The 19666-nt window shown below is 37.1% G+C and overlaps 1 long non-coding RNA gene across 1 annotated transcript in view; it reads left to right on the forward strand.

Moving 5' to 3' along the window:
- The first annotated feature begins 3114 nt into the window (after nucleotides 1-3114).
- Nucleotides 3115-19666, forward strand: part of LOC107683624 (uncharacterized) — a 19612-nt gene continuing 3060 nt past the window's right edge. The window contains exons 1-2 of the long non-coding RNA XR_001633741.1: nucleotides 3115-3125; nucleotides 5875-5885. This is a non-coding gene — a long non-coding RNA (uncharacterized LOC107683624). The remainder of the gene's footprint in view (nucleotides 3126-5874; nucleotides 5886-19666) is intronic.

Below are 19666 nucleotides of genomic sequence, written 5' to 3' on the forward strand. Positions count from 1 at the left end.
CTTTAATGTCTGTCAAAGCTTTGAGAAAATCTTCTGAAACCATTAGGAGGAGCACAGGAATCAGAAGGTGGAGGTGAAGCTGGAAGTTGTGGGAGGCTGTGAAGACGGGACCCTTCCATCTGGTCTGTGAAGCCGACAGTCTCTTCCTCCCTCTGAAATCTCTCACTTCATTCCATCACAGGTTGTACTGCTAATAACTTCATAAGCTTGATGGATTAAAAGGCATTTTTATAGGATTTAGTCCACAAAACTTCTTTAGTTAAATGCTGGTTCGCTTATGATTTATTTAGCAACGATGACAATAATAATACCAGTGTTTTGCACAAAACATAAATCTAAAATACCCGTTAAGAGGACTAACACACTGTCCTTGCCAGCGCAAAGAATCGTTTTGAAATGGAAATGAGCATATGGCTATTTCGTCATGGCTCTTGTCAAGGTGGAGACGCCTTTCGCAATGCCTTTTAGAGAATCATTGGCACTTTAAGGTTGCTTTTATGCATTAGAGAAGGATTTATGACTATATGCGTGCAAGCGCTGGCCAGTGCAACGTGATCAGGCTAATAGAGTTATTGACACCCCTCCGTATGGCCACACTCTTTCAAGCGTCCATCAATCCATCCATCACTCCCCTTTAAAAAGGGATTTAGACAACCCAATGCATTTCATTAAGACTTGAAATTACTTTTGAAAACAGGGAGATAAATAAAGTCCGTCATGAAAGCAAATGCTAAGCAGACACTTTGAAGGCGAGAGGAAACGTTTAAATCATCATAATGCCGCACCAAAAAAAGCAGGAGCAAGAAATATCCATTAGGTAAAACAAAATGAAAATGTGATTAGAGAAGTGTTCTCTAGCTGTAACACCTCACTCTTCATCATGCTAAGAGATGCTCACAAGCGCCAACCAATCAATGCTGTTACTGATACTCATACTGTAGACAGAAACCGTGAGAGCGGCTGCACAGAGATTCAGGCCCACACGGGCCTGTCTAGAAACCAGTTGTGTCTTAAACCCGGGACACACCAAGCCGACGGTCAGCCATTGGGCAATGTCGGGTGTTCTTTGATCGTCAGTCGGCTTTAATTTTTTTTTATGTGTTCCATGCCATTGGCTATAGTCGGACACCGTCAGCTGTTTTACGACCAATTCTGCATTTCGAATCGGTGGCGGAACGCGCCGGCGAGAAGAAGAACAACGATTGGCTATTCAGCTTAGCGAATGAGCAGACAAGAAAAAAATGGACCTGACGAAAGCAAATCAATGACGGAGTAAAGAGGGAACACACAAAAACTTGTTGTTATTCTGTCCGTTTCTTTCTTTATCCAAAAAAACACCAAGGACTGACAATGCCAGTGCAATTTGCAACTTAGCAGACATGACTGAAAAAAGCTACACGAATCCATCAGTAATGAGCGTGGCTGGTGTAAACAATGGTAAAAGCGCTGCTTGCTTTGTATATCCACAACTCTAGCTCTTCCGGTTTCCCTGTTTGAATGCCAAATACAGACTACTGCCACCTGTTGGTATTGGAGAGTTATGTTCTCCCTCGCAAGTGCAGATCATACACGCTAGTTGGGCATCGGTTGTAGTCTGTCTGGTGTGTTCTAGTGCAACTGTTTTTGTCGCAATGTGAGGCGACGCCACACTGGCTTTCCTCAGGCTAGTTCTTTGGCGTCGGTTTGGTGTGTCCCTGCCCTTAGAGTAACAAAATAAAAAGGTAATTGTGACTTTATTTATCCTAATTGTGAGTTTGTTTCTCAAATTGCAACTTCATAACTCACAGTGTAACTTTTTATCAAATTGGACTTGTGATTCTCTTTCTCAAAATTGTCTTCTCACAATTCATTTACTTTATATCTCAAAATGTGACTTTATATCTTACATATGACTTTATTTCTTGTAATTGAAAATGTTTCTTTCAATTGAGACTATATATGTTACAACCTTATATCTCACAACTGCCACATTATATCTCACTTTATTAATTTGAACTTTATTGGTCTTTTTTTTAAACTGAAGTGAAATTGGGCTTCCTTAGGCCTGACTAACAAAAGCACAAAAACAGGGTAAATGTCTGGAATATGCTCAAAAGGATTGATATTTAGTTTAGTTTGAGTTTTTTCTCTCTCTCTAGATCATGACATACTGTAGGAACTGTAATTTTACAGGATTAGATTTTTTTTTAAATCCCACAGAAAGGGAATTTTAAGAACCTGCAAGATCAGTATGATTTCTCATCAGGTGCGTAGATACAGGGAGATGGAGGAATGTTCCCCTCAACATTTGGAAAATATCAAATTGGCTGGTAATATTAAGGAAAACATCCTATTTCATTTCCAGGTTCCCGCAGGAAAGTAAAATGATGAGATCTTTAATATCTCAGTTGTTTCTCTTAGACAGCAATGAGAACCAAAGGAAACTTTTGCTTGAAAGATTCTTGGCAAATTCTGAGCAAAAAAATTGTTATTGGTTGTGTGATTGCAAATTACATCTCTAATGAAAGATCTCATCGATGTGGGTCCAATATTCATTGTTATTATTGGGGGAGGGAGTCTTCATAAACAACAAGAGAAAAACACACTTGTAATATGATTTGTCTCAATGTGTGATTCTGTAATTATGGAAACAGTAAATAATTAGAAAACAATACATAATTCATTGTTGACTCAGATTCATTCGTTGGAATCACATTAATGAATGTTTCATAAGTGGATGGATATCATTTGGAAGGTGAGGAGAAGTTTGACAGGGCTGGTTTTGCTAAAAGCGCATGCTGCCTGCACAAACACCAAGAGGAGCACTGTTTGTTTTTACACTGATTATAATCAGGTGAACAACACAGGATTACATTACTGTTTGTTTCTCAAGACTGAGGAATCGCAGCCGGTTCACGACAGGTTCCAGTTCGCATGGCCAAGAACTAGATACAAATGAGCTCTGGCTCCAGACCGTGAACCATTTTGGTATAAAAGAGGAGTGTGAGAGCTCACATTTTAGTCAGAGCTCTGACTTTGTTGTGCCATGTATAATTTTTGTTGTTGGCATGAACAAAAAACAGCTTGTCGGTGGAATCTAGTAAAGGCTCCTAGGTTTTGGAACTAATTTTTGGGAAAATATGATGGTAAACCAGTCACACCAAGTCCAAACTGTGACAACCTTTTTTAGACACTAGGTAAATTATTGTTCAGTTGCTCAAAACAAACACTCACCATTCAAAGAGACTGAAAAATATTTGGATATTTATAAGATTTATTTTTTGTGTAATTTAATTCAATTGGACTTGGTATAAAGAGGCTTTGCATTACTCATGTTGTGCAGTGTGTACTGTTGTAAGAGGTGAAGAGTTTGTGGAAAACAATAAATGATTTCTGAATGGGTTTTTTTCCCTCAGCAAATAATTTGGGTCTACTTGTATACATTTGTGTGCATCAGCCAGCCATACATTAAAAATATGAGGCTAGTATTTATTTTTTTTCCATTTGCAGTCAGACTCCTCTTCTCCGTTGTGCCATGTGCCTGCACTGTTTTACTCAGGAAATTCAGGCACCGTTATCTGAATCTCACAGGAACTCTGCAATCAATGCTGTCCCTCTGTTCCCATTGGTTCTGCATTGTGCAGCCCGCCTACAAAAATAAGGCGATGTGTGGTTTACATGTGAAATGTGTTATTCAGTCCTATTCAAAACCAGATGGGAAGCATTGACCTGAGAGCACTTGTTTACCTTGCTTAAATAGTTTTGTCTTGTGCTCAGAACAGACCAGATACCTTCTCCATGGTTACTGTCAGTACGTGTTAATTAGTCTATATTAGTCGGTGTGTCTCTATAAAAACACTAAATGAAAAGACAGTTGGTAAACTCCCAAATGAGCGTCTGGCTTTTACAGTTTATAAACTAGATGAGTGAATTAACTTAGGCACTGTGTTTTGAAAATTCACTTAATTGCTGAAATAACATGGGTTACATTTATGGGCTTGATAGAAGGACAAATATATAGTTGATTTCAGAAATTGCTAGATATAAATACAGATTAAATAAATAGATTTAATTAATCTAAATTGAGACACTATACCATGTGCTAAGAAGACTGCTTCTTCATATCCTTTGTAACCCTTTTTTTTTTTTTACATGTACAGTAATATAAAATGTAATATAAAAACACGGTTTAATTAATATTTCTTGAGTGAGAGAGATCTTTTGACTTTTTGGGAAAACTTTGAGACTGTAAGTTAATGATAAATTGAAGTAGAATAGGACTAACTATCTATCCATCCATCCATCCATCTATCGTTCCATGGTTCTATCATTTTATCTATGGTTCTAATTATTGTTCTATATTGTATCGTTCTGTCTGACTAATTGGAATTTAAAAGTCATTTTTATTCTCAGTTGCTCACAACCCTCAAAGATAAAGTAGCTAACTACACTGAAGTTACTTATAAACAGAGGCGGACAAAGTACACAACTCCATTACTTAAGTAAAAGTACAGATAATGCCGGTCAAATATTACTCCATTACAAGTAAAAGATGTAAAGACAGATTTTTATCAAGCCCGCCACCTCTGCTTACTCAGCCCGCCGGCCGTTCCTCATGCTAGACCCCGGCCTCTGCTCACTATAGGCCGCCGCTGTTCACTCTAGGCCACCGTGTGTGATGCTGTGTTTCGTTGTGAAAGCGAAACTACTTTGTTTGGCCTTATTTCGGTGCATCTCTAATTATTGGCGACATCAGAAATGGATATTATATAATAGATGCTTTTTTGAACATTTTAGCAATTTAAAAATATTAAAAAAAAATTTTTTACACGGCACCCCGGTTGTGAAACACTGGTGTAGAGTAGGGCTTGTTGTTTGTCATTTCTCCGATCACAAATGCAGACATGGTTTTATGTTTACGCGGCGCGATGCAACGCAACGCGTAAAAAGACAGTATAAGTCATTATAATCCACAATTATGTCCCCACTGGATGCAACGAATGTCTCGTTTATAATGGGTTTTCATGTTTTTGAATCGTCGCTCCGGCCTGACAGGGCATCATCACAATATGGCAAGGGGCGTAACATTTCCGTCACACGCATGAGGTATTCGGCCAATCATAACGCATTGGATAGCTGGCCAATCACAGCACACCTCGCTTTTCAGACCGATGAGCTTTGTAAAAATCGACGCGTTTCAGAAAGGCGGGGCATAGAGGAGAAACAATCATGTACAGTATGTGGAAAATAATGTGTTTTTTGAACCTTAAACCGCATAAACACATTTCATTACACCAAATACACCAAATAATGTTCTTTTTTAGCAACATCATATGACCCCTTTAACAAAAATGCAAAACAGCAAGACTTATTTGACATAAAAAAAACAAACAAAAAAATGCTGTCTAATTGCTCTCGCTGTACTTTGATGTCACACACAGAATGGTCTGTGCAGGGCTGCTTCAGTCAAACACCTTTTGTGTTTTATTAGGAGACGCACATCAGTTCTTCTGTGGCTTTATAGGTAATATTTTCACTTACACAATTTAGCAAAATCAGACAATATTGTGTCTAATATAAACCACAATATTAACTTCTTATTATTGAATTGTTGTAAATAAATATCAAATTTGGAACTGGTCAGTGCTCAAAAAATGATGGGAAATCACTTCATGTAGCCCCAAGAGTGATTACTGATAAACTGTCTGAAAAAAAGAAAGTCACGTTTTAGAGAAGAAAAAAATCACCCACTGACTTTCAAAGCTGCTAACGACTTTCTACTTTGAGGATCTTGGTAGAAATGTAGTGGAGTGAAAAGTACAATATTTGTCTTTCAAATGTAGTGAAGTTAAAGTCATACGTTTCCAGAACAAATAATACTCAAGTAAAGTACAGATACTCAAAAAGTGTACTTAAGTACAATACTCAAGTAAATGTACTTAGTTAATGTCCGCCTCTGCTTATAAATTATATAAATTGTAAATATAATTAAATAAATATATCTGGGATGATGCTACAATGATCTCAATTTGAGTGACAACATTAAAGCTCAGCTCTGCTGTAAAGCTACAAACGCCAAACGCGCCAAAAAACAGCAACATGATTTTATTGTCACACTGCTTCTCATTTGGAAAAAGCAGCTTTTTGGAAAAGCTACATTTTTGGAAACTGCTGAGCTACTGTAATGCTACTAAAAAAATATTAAAAACAAAAATGCTACTTTTAGCTTGTACTTTTAGCTTGATCACTAAACACCACATTCATTGGAGTCATTGGAAAATGCTGCTGCAACTTTATAATAATAGCTAGGAAGAAAAGCGAGCCGTTTGAAATGATTGAGTGCGCATTATTTCAGAGAAAATCATTTGTTAAAGAAGTCCCTAAATGGTGAAGGTAATTCTCTGAGGTCATTTTTGGATTCGTCCACCGGACTCAGAGCCAAGGTCCATATTAGCGTTCTGGAGTTCATAACTAAATTTACAACGCTGCAACTCGGAGCAAGCAGTTAATTTTCATCTTTTTATATTTCCAATTAGGTGAGCTGGAAACGGGAATGATTGCCCCTGTCTCTCTACCCTTTACCTTCAGATGTGACAATTAGAGAGTGAAAGAAAAGAAATGACTGAACGAGGCCACGCGAGATCACATTCGGCCAGTAAATGACAGTCTGAACGTTTGCTTGAATGATGAGGTGATGAGAGCCAGCCAAGAGTCCAGACTCAATGACAGATGCAGAAGTCGGAAATTACCTGAAGATGAACCAATCGCTCCTTCCTCCCCCGCCTCTCTTTCCCTTTCAAGATCACGGTGCCTCAGCTTCAAAATGGTATGTTAGAGTTTGGTATGTTGACCTCTACATCTCTCATCAGAAAGCATTCAGTGTATTCTGTAAGGCACTTTTGTTTGCTCCAAGGGGACTGTGGACACAGCTTTACCGTATAACCCAGTATTTATGGATGCTGGGATATTGTAGGGATCCTATTGATTGCATGTAGATATTCATGAGTTACCTGCTTCCCGCTTGAGCTCGCTATGTGGTCTTACATTTTTGCAATATTCTATGGACAAATGAATAATGATCGAATTCAGCATGGATTTAACACACAAATGGGGCCTATTATAGATTCCAGTCATGCAGCTAACACTTGTTAGAGGGGGCAAATCTGGCTACGAGGCAGATTTGCTCAGAGCATATTTCTTTCCTAATACTTTTGATGTTATATGCTATTTGCATCTGAAAAACAGGAAGACATTTTTCAATTTCACTAAAAGATGAATGCCCATGTGCTGTTAGTAGAAAAGGTACGTTGTTTGACGTTATAAAGTGGATTCATTTTGAACATCAAATTTGCCTCTCCCGCTGTCAGTTTTTCTCTCTGTGAGAGCTACTATATTAAGTCCAGCGGCTTGTCTCTTGACCTTGGCTGTCAGAGCAGTGAATGGTCAGGCTGTAATATTTGATTCAGGGGACCGTAGAGTGGGACAGGCTAATCTAAATGAAATGAGCCAGGATTTTTCACAGATTTATCCCAGGCTGAGAGAAATACAGGACACTTCTCCTGTGCCTTCTCCAACTGACATAAAGTGTTTGCAAAGAGCTTAATCACAAACACTTTGCATCATCGATGAATGCTTGATTGCAAAGAATTTGCACATAATTGGCACCTTAACAAGCTTAAAAATCACTTATTGTGAAGAACACTTTTGCTTTATGCATCATCCATCATGTATACTACAGTACTATTTTTTTTGTTTGCTTGTTTGTTTTTGAAGATTTTCACTATTCTTGATGATAAAGATGATTAAAATGTATATTACAATAAATAAACAAATTGAATACTTATGCATATATCCATAGGAATATATATGCATTCCCTGATTATATATTGTATATGCTTCTGTGTGTGTGTGTTAATTTTTTTTATTTATTGTAATATACTTTTTAATCACACATATGTACATAGATATGCAGACAAATGTGATCCTGGACCACAAAAGCAGTCTTAAGTCGCTGGGGCATATTTGTAGCAATAGCCAAAAATACATTGTATGGGTCAAAATTATCGATTTTTCTTTTATGTCAAAAATAATTAGGATATTAAGTAAAGATCATGTTCCATGAAGATATTTTGTAAATTTCCTACTGTAAATATATTAAAACTTAATTTTTTATTAGTAAAATGCATTGCTAAGAACTACATTTGGACAACTTTAAAGGCGATTTTCTCAATATTTTGATTTTTTTGCACCCTCAGATTCCAGATTTTCAAGTTCAGTTCTATCTCGACCAAATATTGTCCTATCCTAACAAACCATACATCAATGGAAAGCTTATTTATTCAGCTTTCAGATGATGTACAAATCTCAATTTTGAAAAATTGACACTTATGACTGGTTTTGTGGCCCAGGGTCACAAACATGTATACATTTCCTGATTATATATATATACAGTGGGTACGGAAAGTATTCAGACCCCCTTACATTTTTCACTCTTTGTTATATTGCAGCCATTTGCTAAAATCATTTAAGTTAATTTTTTTCCTCATTAATGTACACACAGCACCCCATATTGACAGAAAAACACAGAATTGTTGACATTTTTGCAGATTTATTTAAGGGGGTCTGAATACTTTCCGTACCCACTGTATATATATATATATATATGTGTGTGTGTGTGTGTGTGTGTGAAAAAATTATGATGACCATTGTTCTGATATGAATGGTTTGTTTGGTTGAGAATGTTTGACTGGTTAAGAATAGTACTGAAAAAAAGCAAAGCACTGTGTTACAAAAAAGGGGTTGAGATCATTATGAGATCTGCCTTGTAAGGTGGTTTTTTGGTACTCGGCACTAGATTATTAATTAATTTAATTACTTACCTTTGGCCTGCTGCTGAGGAAAAGCAAACATAATCAAGTTCCCTCTACTGCTTTGAGTGAAATGATACTTTTTTTTTTCTGCTTTCAGAGTGACATTATTATGTGATTATATAATTATACAGTTGTTTTTTAAGGTCAGTCCAATTACATTGTAGAATAAAAGCGATGATGTGAAGCATTGTAATGACTGCCTTCAACAACTGTTGGAGCTACATGGTCAAAAACAGGCAAATTTACACAACAAAGATGTTAGTTGTGCAATGCTCTCACAAAACAAGTGCGTAGCTGTCTGAAGAATAGAATTATGCTTTTTAAACCCTAAGCTTTCAAACTTCTTGCCTTTATGAGAAAGTTTCAGTCTATGGGTCTTGAGAGGACAATCTTAGCATCTGTTGAGCGAAATCCCAGACATTTTTAATGAGAACATTATTTATTATTCTGTTGAAGTAATGGAAGAAGCACATAAAATGGGATTTGAATAGGTGATGCTACAAACATTTTTTCGGTAAAGTGAAGCAAACGATGTCAGAAATGACACAGATGATTTAGATACAGAGCCCGTCATTACTGCTATTCCTCTAAACACAATATTGTATTGTGTTCAAGTTTGAATAGTCACTGTTAGGATATACCAGCAAGTGTATTTTTTATCAATTTTGTATGACCAGCCAGCAATGTCAATCAGTTTGTGTCATTGTCTCATTACAAATAGTGAAGCTATTGCAAATACCAAAGCTACTTTATTTTATTGATATCGAAGTCACGAGTCTGGCATTTTCTGTCACTGTTTAGAATGAAAACTGTGATGTGCACTCTTTTTAATTTGTTCCTTGTCATTGAATTAAAACAGATTAGCAAATCAATATATTTGAGTAATTATTCAGTAGGCTTTGGTTTATACTGTCTGAAAGCTGAAATCAAAATCTAGAACAAATCATAAAATCCTACAGGCATTGAAAGCTCGCTTATGCACTCACCTCAGAGAAAGGAAACTTACTTTAACAAGAAATAGGATATTTCTGTTGACATACGTAATATGCCACTGAATCAAAATTTCCTGCAATTTATACAAGATTTACTCATAATGGAAATGAAATACAGTACAAACATAAAAGCAGTTACTTTATACTTTAATGTCAAAGAAATGGTTTAATCTAGTTGTATTAATTTTGTTGATAGAAACAAAATAGGCCATTTCTGAAAAATATATACCCACATGATACCTTTGAGGGTTTATTTGCACATTCTTGTTAGTGCTTGTGTTTCATCACTTTGAGATTTCCCCTGGAACCCTTCATTCTGGCTGCAGCATCACTGTAGAAAGCCTGTTGCATTTTTATAGCCTCCTGCTTCCAAGTACTTTACATAAAATAATAACACACATGTGTCCTCGGCTGAACCCTGTCACTCTCTTGCTGTAGGTAAAGGGTCATTTATGCTCATTAGTTCAGAACAGAGCTCACAGTCTAGCGCTTTGACCATGTGTCGTCATATGAGGGACCACCAGAGCTACCATATGCTGAAAATAGCTGGTTTGAACATGTAGATTAGGTTGTGTTGATTCTCTTATTAAACATATTTTTAACTCCACAGAATCAGTCTTGTCTTGAAAGGCTGTTTCATGGAGATCCTCTTGGATGAACGAGAGACGGTGAAAGTGGCTATAGAGTGATGTGCTGCCTTTTAAAACATGCTTGTTACAAGACCGTTTTGAAGTCCATGAGGCCGTTATATTTACAAGTCACTGGCTGTTTGTCTCTGAACAATATAATTGACATTCTGAATGGCTAATGATACTATATTAGTTGCAGATTGCACTCACATTCTGTCTGTCATGAAGGAATCCATTATAATAGTATTAGTGTAGTAAAGTAGTCTGCCTCATTGAAAAAATACTCAAGGAAGCCCAACTTGGCAGTGACGAGCACAGATTTCTTTCTCCTTCCACTCAGTGGATTGAAACGGTTTGAAAAATTGCTTTGAGAGACTCTCTTTGTAAAGATGTCTTTGCGGCCGTCTTAGCTATCAGGTTTGTTAGTTCTCATTTTAGCATACATCCTGCTTCTGTTTCTGTGTTTTCAGGATATGAATTAGCTCATCTTTTTTTCTTCCTTTCTTATTAAATTATCTGAAATGGAAAGTTCACCCAAAAATGAGAGATGCTGTCATCATTTCCCCCCCACATTTTACTTCAAACCCATTGATTTTCTAGGTAACACTTTAGATTACAGCCCACAATTTACACTGTAAACAAACCAAATTTACAGTGTACCTTTTCGTAATAATACTGTACCTATACAGTATACCTCTGTGTAGGCATGGGAACAATCTGCATCATTTAGGGAATAAAGAGGTAATGACCTGGAAACTCACAAATTATTTATACTATAAGTATATTGCAACACTATTCTAATATTACGTATGACCTACTATGTTCAACAACAATCTTGTCAATTTCTGGTGTATGCATTTTCACCTTTTATTAGTATCTGTTGCCTGTGTTGTTACTATTGTCATATTGTGTGTGATTTTAATATAAAAAACAATTTTGGGTTCATTTTTTTTTTTTTTTTACCTTTATTTAACCAGGAAGAAAACTCATTGAGATTAAAAATCTCTTTTTCAAGAGTGTCCTGGCCAAGATAGGCAGCAGTACAACCATACATACATACATACATACAGGTACAAAATATAGTAACATAAAACTACTGAAATAGCGAATCCTTTAAAATAAACCACAATCAATAACACATCAGGCAGAACATCTACAGCCAGATGTGACTGCCTCCAAGTCAGTTAAAATCCTCTTAAAAGCGACCAATGAGACCAGCGTATTAATTTTCATAGATTTCTGTAATTTGTTCCATGAAGAGGGAGCAGCATACCTAAACGCCTTTTTTCCCAGCTCAGTTCTAACCTTTGGAACAGACAGAAGGAAAAAATCCTGTGAACGAAGATTGTAAGTCCCAGTATTATTTACACTGATGTAGGTCAGAAGGTAGGATGGAAGTAGACCTAAAATAGCTTTGTATATGAAGATATACCAATGTTGAAGTCTCCGCATTGATAGAGAAGGCCATCCAACACGTTCATACAGTTCACAATGGTGAGTGAGGACTTTAAAACCAGTGATGAACCTCAGAGCTCCATGGTATACAGTGTCCAGTGCATGTAAACTTTGAGACGAAGCATGCATGTATAAAACATCACCATAGTCAAGTATAGACATAAAAGTGGCAGCAACCAGCCATTTAAATCCAGCATAGTAATTTTCAAACAATATTTGAATTAAATAAGACAGCCCACCATGTTGGGTTAGGAAAGAAAACGAGCTTGATATGATGGAGATATTACCTGGTATGTAATATGTATGTATGGCCTACTGTGCTAAACAACAATCATTTTGGAGCAATTTGTTGTAGCTTACCCTACAACTACATGGAACAAGGGGGGAACAAGCTGGACTTAAACGCAGAACGAGTGTATATTTGCACAGTAAACAGAGACAAATGTTGCAATAGTTTTTATTTAATTTCGTTTGATGACCAAATGAAATCCTCTACCTTTCTTTGCTATAAAAACATCACAGTATACAGTACATCCACTGAAATACAAGTTTTGTATCATGTTGTATTTTATTTTCTGCGAACATCTGGAAAGAGGTAAGCTTGTTTTAAGCTGCCTTGAACCATGATGGTATACAGTGCCGTGCAAACTGAACATCAGAATTAGTTATTTGGTGATAGTGGTGTTGGGGATTTGCTGGTGTGACTCAACTGAGATTGGCGAATATAATACGATTTCATAAGGTAAGTACGTTGTGAATTATAAATCATAGCAGAAACTCATTTATTCATTTCCTTAGATTTCCAGTTTTGTTGTTCAATAATCTCCATCCCGTATCCTGTAAAAAAATACCTAGGCCTATAATATAATACGTATTATTACAAAAAGTGTATCTTCTTGCTAAATCGCTCCCAAACGTAGGACTGTTGTTTAGCATGTACATACCACGTAATAGAATAGGTAAATACTTACAGTATAAATAATTAGTAATTTTCCAGATTGTTACCCCTTTATTACCCAAACTTCGCATATTGTTCCCTTATACCTACATGGAGGTACTATATAGGTACACTGTAATTACAAAAAAAGCTATGCTGTAAATTCAGTTTACTTGCGCTGTAATTGTGGGCTCTAATCTTAAGTGTTGCCATTTTCTTTTTTCTATTGAAAAAAGGGAGATGTTGAGCAGGATGTTCACACTGCTCTTTTCCATACAGCAAAAGTACATGTTGACCAGAACCCTACAAAGTTGTGCATACTGTATTTTGTCTTAAAGGGCAAGTTCACTGATTTTCAACCAGTTTTGTATTGGTACAATGTCGGTAGTATAAGTAAGTGAACAATATATATTATTTTTCTGTGTTACCTACATCAAGATATCCCGAACTATTTGTCCGTAGAAGTCTGCAGGATGACATAAAACACATTATTCAGCAGATTTCTGAAATCTTCAGGGCTTTAATGAACACTGAGACTAAACACTCACAGATAGTCTGACTGAGCCCACAGCCTTTTATCTCTGTTTTATCTCTTTATTTATTTATTATTAGTAGTAATTATTTTTATTTTTTTGCATTGCACAGACAGACAACTTTTATTAAACCTTAAATTTCTGTACTTTCTCCACATAAATACAGGTGCATCTCAATAAATTAGAATGTCATGGAAAAGTTCATTTATTTCAGTAATTCAACTCAAATTGTGAAACTCGTGTATTAAATAAATTCAATGCACACAGACTGAAGTAGTTTAAGTCTTTGGTTCTTTTAATTGTGATGATTTTGGCTCACATTTAACAAAAACCCACCAATTCACTATCTCAACAAATTAGAATATGGTGACATGCCAATCAGCTAATCAACTCAAAACACCTGCAAAGGTTTCCTGAGCCTTCAAAATGGTCTCTCAGTTTGGTTCACTAGGCTACACAATCATGGGGAAGACTGCTGATCTGACAGTTGTCCAGAAGACAATCATTGACACCCTTCACAAGGAGGGTAAGCCACAAACATTCATTGCCAAAGAAGCTGGCTGTTCACAGAGTGCTGTATCCAAGCATGTTAACAGAAAGTTGAGTGGAAGGAAAAAGTGTAATTACTGAAATAAATGAACTTTTCCATGACATTCAAATTTACTGAGATGCACCTGTACATGGTTATGAGTATGAACCACTTTTATGATACTTTTTGGAGCTTGAGGACCATTTACTTTAATTTTATGCAAAAACAGTCACAACATTTTGTTAAATATCTCAATTTGTATATGAGAGGAAGAAAGTCATATACAGGTTTGGGAGAAACATTATGGTTTTTATTATTGGAGTGGACTATGCTGTTAAAATCTTCCCACATGAGAAATAGCCTACTTTGTCAGCTCTCTCCTGTTGTTATCAGCACTCTGATGCCTGATAGAATACAAATCCATCACATTTTATTGATGCGTATGTGTCTGAATATATATCTCTGATATTCTTCCACTATGTTGAAGGTTACAGTATTGCATTGCTATTCCGGAGCCGTGATTGCAGCATGCAGCAAGGTGGATGGAACATCTCAGAGGAGCTCGAGAGGCCTTCTTACTCCCGTTCTCCATTGAATTAGCGCTAACTCACTTTGACTTTGAAGAAAAAACAACAATTGATCTGTGCATCAGCGGCCCGGTGAGGGAGAGAAAAGATTCCTGGAGGAGGGCATTGACTCGCTGAGACAGATCAAAGCCGAGTCGGGTAAGCGATCACAACTTCTTCCTAATCGGGAGAAATGGAACAGCTGTAACATTGTATTTTCTTAAACTGCTCCTTGAATCTTCCCCAACAGCCTCCTAAATTCAACTTAGATTAGTCCAAAGTGTGAGATATTTGGATTTAGAGATTGCAGAAGCCACAAAAGTTCTGTCTTGGAAAGGTTTCTCATTAAAGTTTCTTTCCATCACTGCAGTAACTCTGCATCCTTTTGTTTGCATATTGATTTTTCTTCAGATCTATCCAGAAAGTCTGAGTTATTGCTTATGTACACATCTAATGTGTTTGCTCTCCCATTTATGTGCTTGTCAAAAGTTAAGTGAACCAGAGAAAAGCTTTTGTTTAGCATGCTCAATAAGACCAGCGGGGCATCGAGCGACTTTAAAATGTAACTCTCATACTTGGCAGACGTCCACTGTATTGCTGTAAAACTCATTTTAAGATTACTTACTGTAAGAGGAATCTGTTAATCTGATGAGCAAGAAAAGACATTTGAAAGCCGTCATTCCTCTCTCAAAAAGTATTTTAGCAATTATAACACTACTCAGCACAACAGATGAACCATATATGTAATATAATACAATATTATGGAGAGGACCTGGACACAGTTGCTTTTGTTTGTATTTATTCTCTATCAGATTCATTAGCAAGATACATTCTCTGTGCCTGACAATTATTTATGCTGTGTGTTTGCTAAAGCAGGATAAGGGTGGGCTTTTATAAACAGCTCAGTGTCTCTTTACGAGGATTGCTCTTTTATAGAGAGGCTGGTGTGGATTATGCCATCACACAAAGGTAAAAGAAAAGCACTTGGGACTCCAGACGGTTGACATTCAACTGCCATTCAGTTCATACTCAATTGGACACTCAATTGTGAATGAAGGTAATTGCCGTTCTTAGAATGTCTTTAATTGGATGCTTTTCATCAATAAGTATGTTATTTGAGAATTACTAGACTTAATGACTGGAATTTAAAGGGGCAGTTCTCCTAAAAATGAAAGGTCTGTCATCTTCTACTTACATGGTAGTCTGTTCCTCATAATGAACAAGGGCCTTCAAACTTTTTCAGTCCACTTTGGAGGAAAGAGAGATGGCGCAATGAGTGTTGCATTTTAAGATCAGTTAAGTACCATATTCATTTATTCATGTACTTGGTTATAATTGCAAAGTATATAATCATTATGGTGTACAGTAAGGAGTCATACATTTTAATTTTACTTAATGCTTTTTAATGTAGTAAGGACAATGAAACATTTAGCTGAACTTTAGCTACGGTACCTTTAGCTTTGGTTAAAGAGGACACCAGTCTGCATTTACTCACCCTTATGTCGTTCCAAACCTGTATGACTTTCTTTGTTCCGTGAAACATCAAAGAAGATATTTTGAAGAATGTTGGTATCCAAATAATTTCCGTTCCCATTGACTTCCATTATATGAAAAATACAAAGGAAATTAATAGGAACCAAAACTGTTTGGTTACCAACATTCTTCAAAATATCTTTTGTGTTCCGCAGAAGAAAGAAATGCATGTTTGCAATGACTTGAGTAAATAATGGCAGAATTTTCATTTTTGGGTGGACTATCGTTTTAATGCATTTTTGTTTAACAAAAAAAATTGTTGGAAATGAGATATTACTGCAACTCCTGCTTCATATGGGCTACTTTCAGGGTCGTTTTTGTCCTTTGAGTAACTTGAAAGCCATTTTGAAGAATGTTGGTTTCCAAACAGTTTCGGTTCCCATTGACTTTAATTATATGAACAAAAAAAATGTAAAGGAAATCAACTGGAACTGAAACAGTTTAGTTTCCAGCATTCTTCAAAATCTCTATTGTATTTTACATAGGAAAGAAATGCATAAAGTTTTGGAATGACTTTAGTAAATAATGACAATTTTTTATCTCATTATTTTATTTTTGTTTATCAGATGTCTTTTCTTTTCTCACAACGTAGTTTAAGAGGAAATAATATTCTCCTTTTGTAATCCACAGATACTAATTCATATGGGATTTGAGCAACATAAGGGTGAGTATATGATTTCCAATTTCATTCTCCGGTGAACTATCATATGCTTTAAGTTCTTCATTTAGATTTCAAGGCTAATTAAATTTCTTATAGCATGTTATATTTATTCATTCTTCCCTCTTGTGTGTGCATTAACAGCGATTTGACAAAATAACCACTCTACACGTGTTCTCCTGTGAGCGAGCATGCCAGTCTGCTGTCTCATGCTGCTTTTTATTTGTTCTTATCGTGTACCTGTCTGTCCAAAGCAGAACTCCTTTCATGGCCCATGTAGGGCATTAAAGGGCAGGACGTGCGTGTCTTTGAATGTATCAGATAGGACAGAGGATGTGTGGACAGAACTGTACCCTACTGAGAGTGTGTGTGGGCTTGGCTTCAAAGGAAGGGTGTACTGACCTTTTCGTCACATCAGAGGGGAATAGCATAACCCGACTGCTGCCCACTCCACAGGGCATCTTACCAGCCTGGACTTCATGTCCTGAGATAGCGGCCACACACTCTCACACACACACACACACACACACACACACACATACACACACCCTTTAGATAACTCACCTTGCAGTGGAAACTAGTCTGTTTTTGCACAGACATTTCAGTTTTTTTCATTTCACGTACAAACTATGTTTATGAACCAAGTCATTTTAAGTTGATATATTTTTTCAGCAAGGACACATTAATTCCATCAAAGGTGACAGTAAAAACTTGTCTAAATGTCAATTTCAAATGAATGCTGTTCTTTTGAACTTTTATTAATCAAATAATCCTGAAAAAAGACATTGAGCAATAAATAAATAAATGAATAAATAAAGAAATAAATGTTTTTATATTAAATGTTTCAAAAGATATAAAAAATACAAAACTGTACATATATGTGAACATCATATTATATATACACGTCACTTCCTGTTTGTTGCTGCCATGTGTTTTGAGTTTGAGCTCCGTCAAGTTAATTCTTTATCGTCTATTTTTTATCTTAAAATCAATTTTATACACCATAATTTTTGTTTCTATAACGTGTGAATATATCCCCTATCGTATTCTACAACAAAAACAATCAGAGCGCCTTGTTATCACTTGTTTTATTTTGATTTCCTGAGTCCGCTATTAGCTTATAGCCCATAAGCATCGCCAGCGTGGTTGCCGCTAATCTCGCTTACATTGCTAATACTCTATTCACACACATTACCATTGTTTTACTCACTGTTACTTGCTTTAATGGCGGATGCGTGTCTACCTTTGAGTGCAGGTGAGGACACGTTCGAGCTGCATTTGGTGCAGGTCGAGCTGGAGGCCGTGGAGAAGCAGATCCGCGACCTGGTGGAGAGGCAGGCCCAGCTGAGAGAGCAGAGAGCCGCACTGGAAACATCCCGGGCTGACGCTCACAAGTCCGGGGTAAGTATACAGCGCGCTGCTAACTCTCCCACCACCTCTACTCCGTGTGTTTCTCTGCACAGGCCCGGTGCACCCAGGACGCGATCTTCCCAAATGTCCTACACTCCGGCGCCGGGACACCACGGACCCTGGGTGCACCCGCAGCGGAAGACGCGAGCCAGGCCCCGGGCGACGACCTCTCCCCTTCCGCCACCTCCGGTCTTCGAGATCTCCACCCGGAACCGCTTCGCTCCCCTCCACGAGACGGAACGCGATGCTGTGGTCGTCGGAGACTCCATCGTCCAGCACATCCATGCTACGATAGCTGAAGGTACAGTGCACACCCACTGTTTCCCTGGTGCTCGTGTTCTCGATGTTTCTGCGCAGATACCCGCGATCCTGAAGGGCGACGAGAGCCCCGGAGCGCACTTAAATGATAGAAGTACTTGCGCTGTCCAATCTATAAATATAAATCTATAAATCCAATTTGTGTCTGTTCCCCGAATAGTCAGGTTAAAATATAAATTTAATGCACGATCTAGGAAAAATCTGATTGTGATTAAACCAGAAAAATGTAAAATAAATGAACAAAAACAATTTTTAAAGTTTGGGCTCCTAAACATTAGATCACTCTCACCCAAAGCAGTTATTGTAAATGAAATTATCACAGATAATCGTTTTGATGTACTCTGCTTGACTGAAACCTGGCTAAAACCTAATGATTATATTGGTCTAAATGAGTCTACTCCACCAAGCTACTGTTATAAGCATGAGCCCCGTCAGACTGGTCGCGGCGGCGGTGTTGCAACAATATATAGTGATATTTTCGATGTCACTCAGAAGACAGGATACAGGTTTAACTCATTTGAAATACTTCTGCTTAATGTCACTTAATGTTAATACACTGTCAGATATGCAAAAGAAATCTATCATATCTCTTGTTCTGGCTAATACATTAGAAGCTTTTGCCCCATCAAATTGAAAAAGGTTAGAGAAAAACGTACTGCGCCATGGTACAACAGTAATACCCATTCTCTCAAGAAAAACCTCACAGTTTAATAGTAATGACTTTATGAATTTCTTAATTCATAAAATAAAATAGATAACATCAGAAATCAGAAATACAATGTAGATTCTACAGCGTATAATACTTCAGCTTCCTTCATCACACCAAAAGATAAACTGCAAACTGCTACAACTATAGGACAGGAAGAGCTAAATAAACTTATCACTGCATTCGCCGGCCAACGAGTTGGTGTTTTTTCAATGTATGCTTCAGACACGGGTCACGACGAGGCGTTCCCCATAGCGAGCCCTAGAGGACGCAGTTCAAAGTTCCCATGAAAGGGAACCGCTTCTCAATATTATTAACTCGTCGTTATCTTTAGTTCATGTCCCAAAACCATTTAAGCTGGCGGTTATTAAGCCTCTTATTAAGAAACCACAACTAGATCCTAATGAACTGGCAAATTACAGATCCATTTCACCCATCTCATTTATGTCTAAAATTTTAGAAAAAGTTGTGTCTGCTCAATTGTGCTCCTTCCTGCAAAAACTGCAAAAAAATGAAGAATTTCAGTCAGGTTTCAGGCCCCACCATAGCAC

This window comes from Sinocyclocheilus anshuiensis, unplaced genomic scaffold (genome assembly GCF_001515605.1).
Source record: "Sinocyclocheilus anshuiensis isolate Anshui unplaced genomic scaffold, SAMN03320099.WGS_v1.1 scaffold2491, whole genome shotgun sequence".
Taxonomy (NCBI): domain Eukaryota; kingdom Metazoa; phylum Chordata; class Actinopteri; order Cypriniformes; family Cyprinidae; genus Sinocyclocheilus; species Sinocyclocheilus anshuiensis.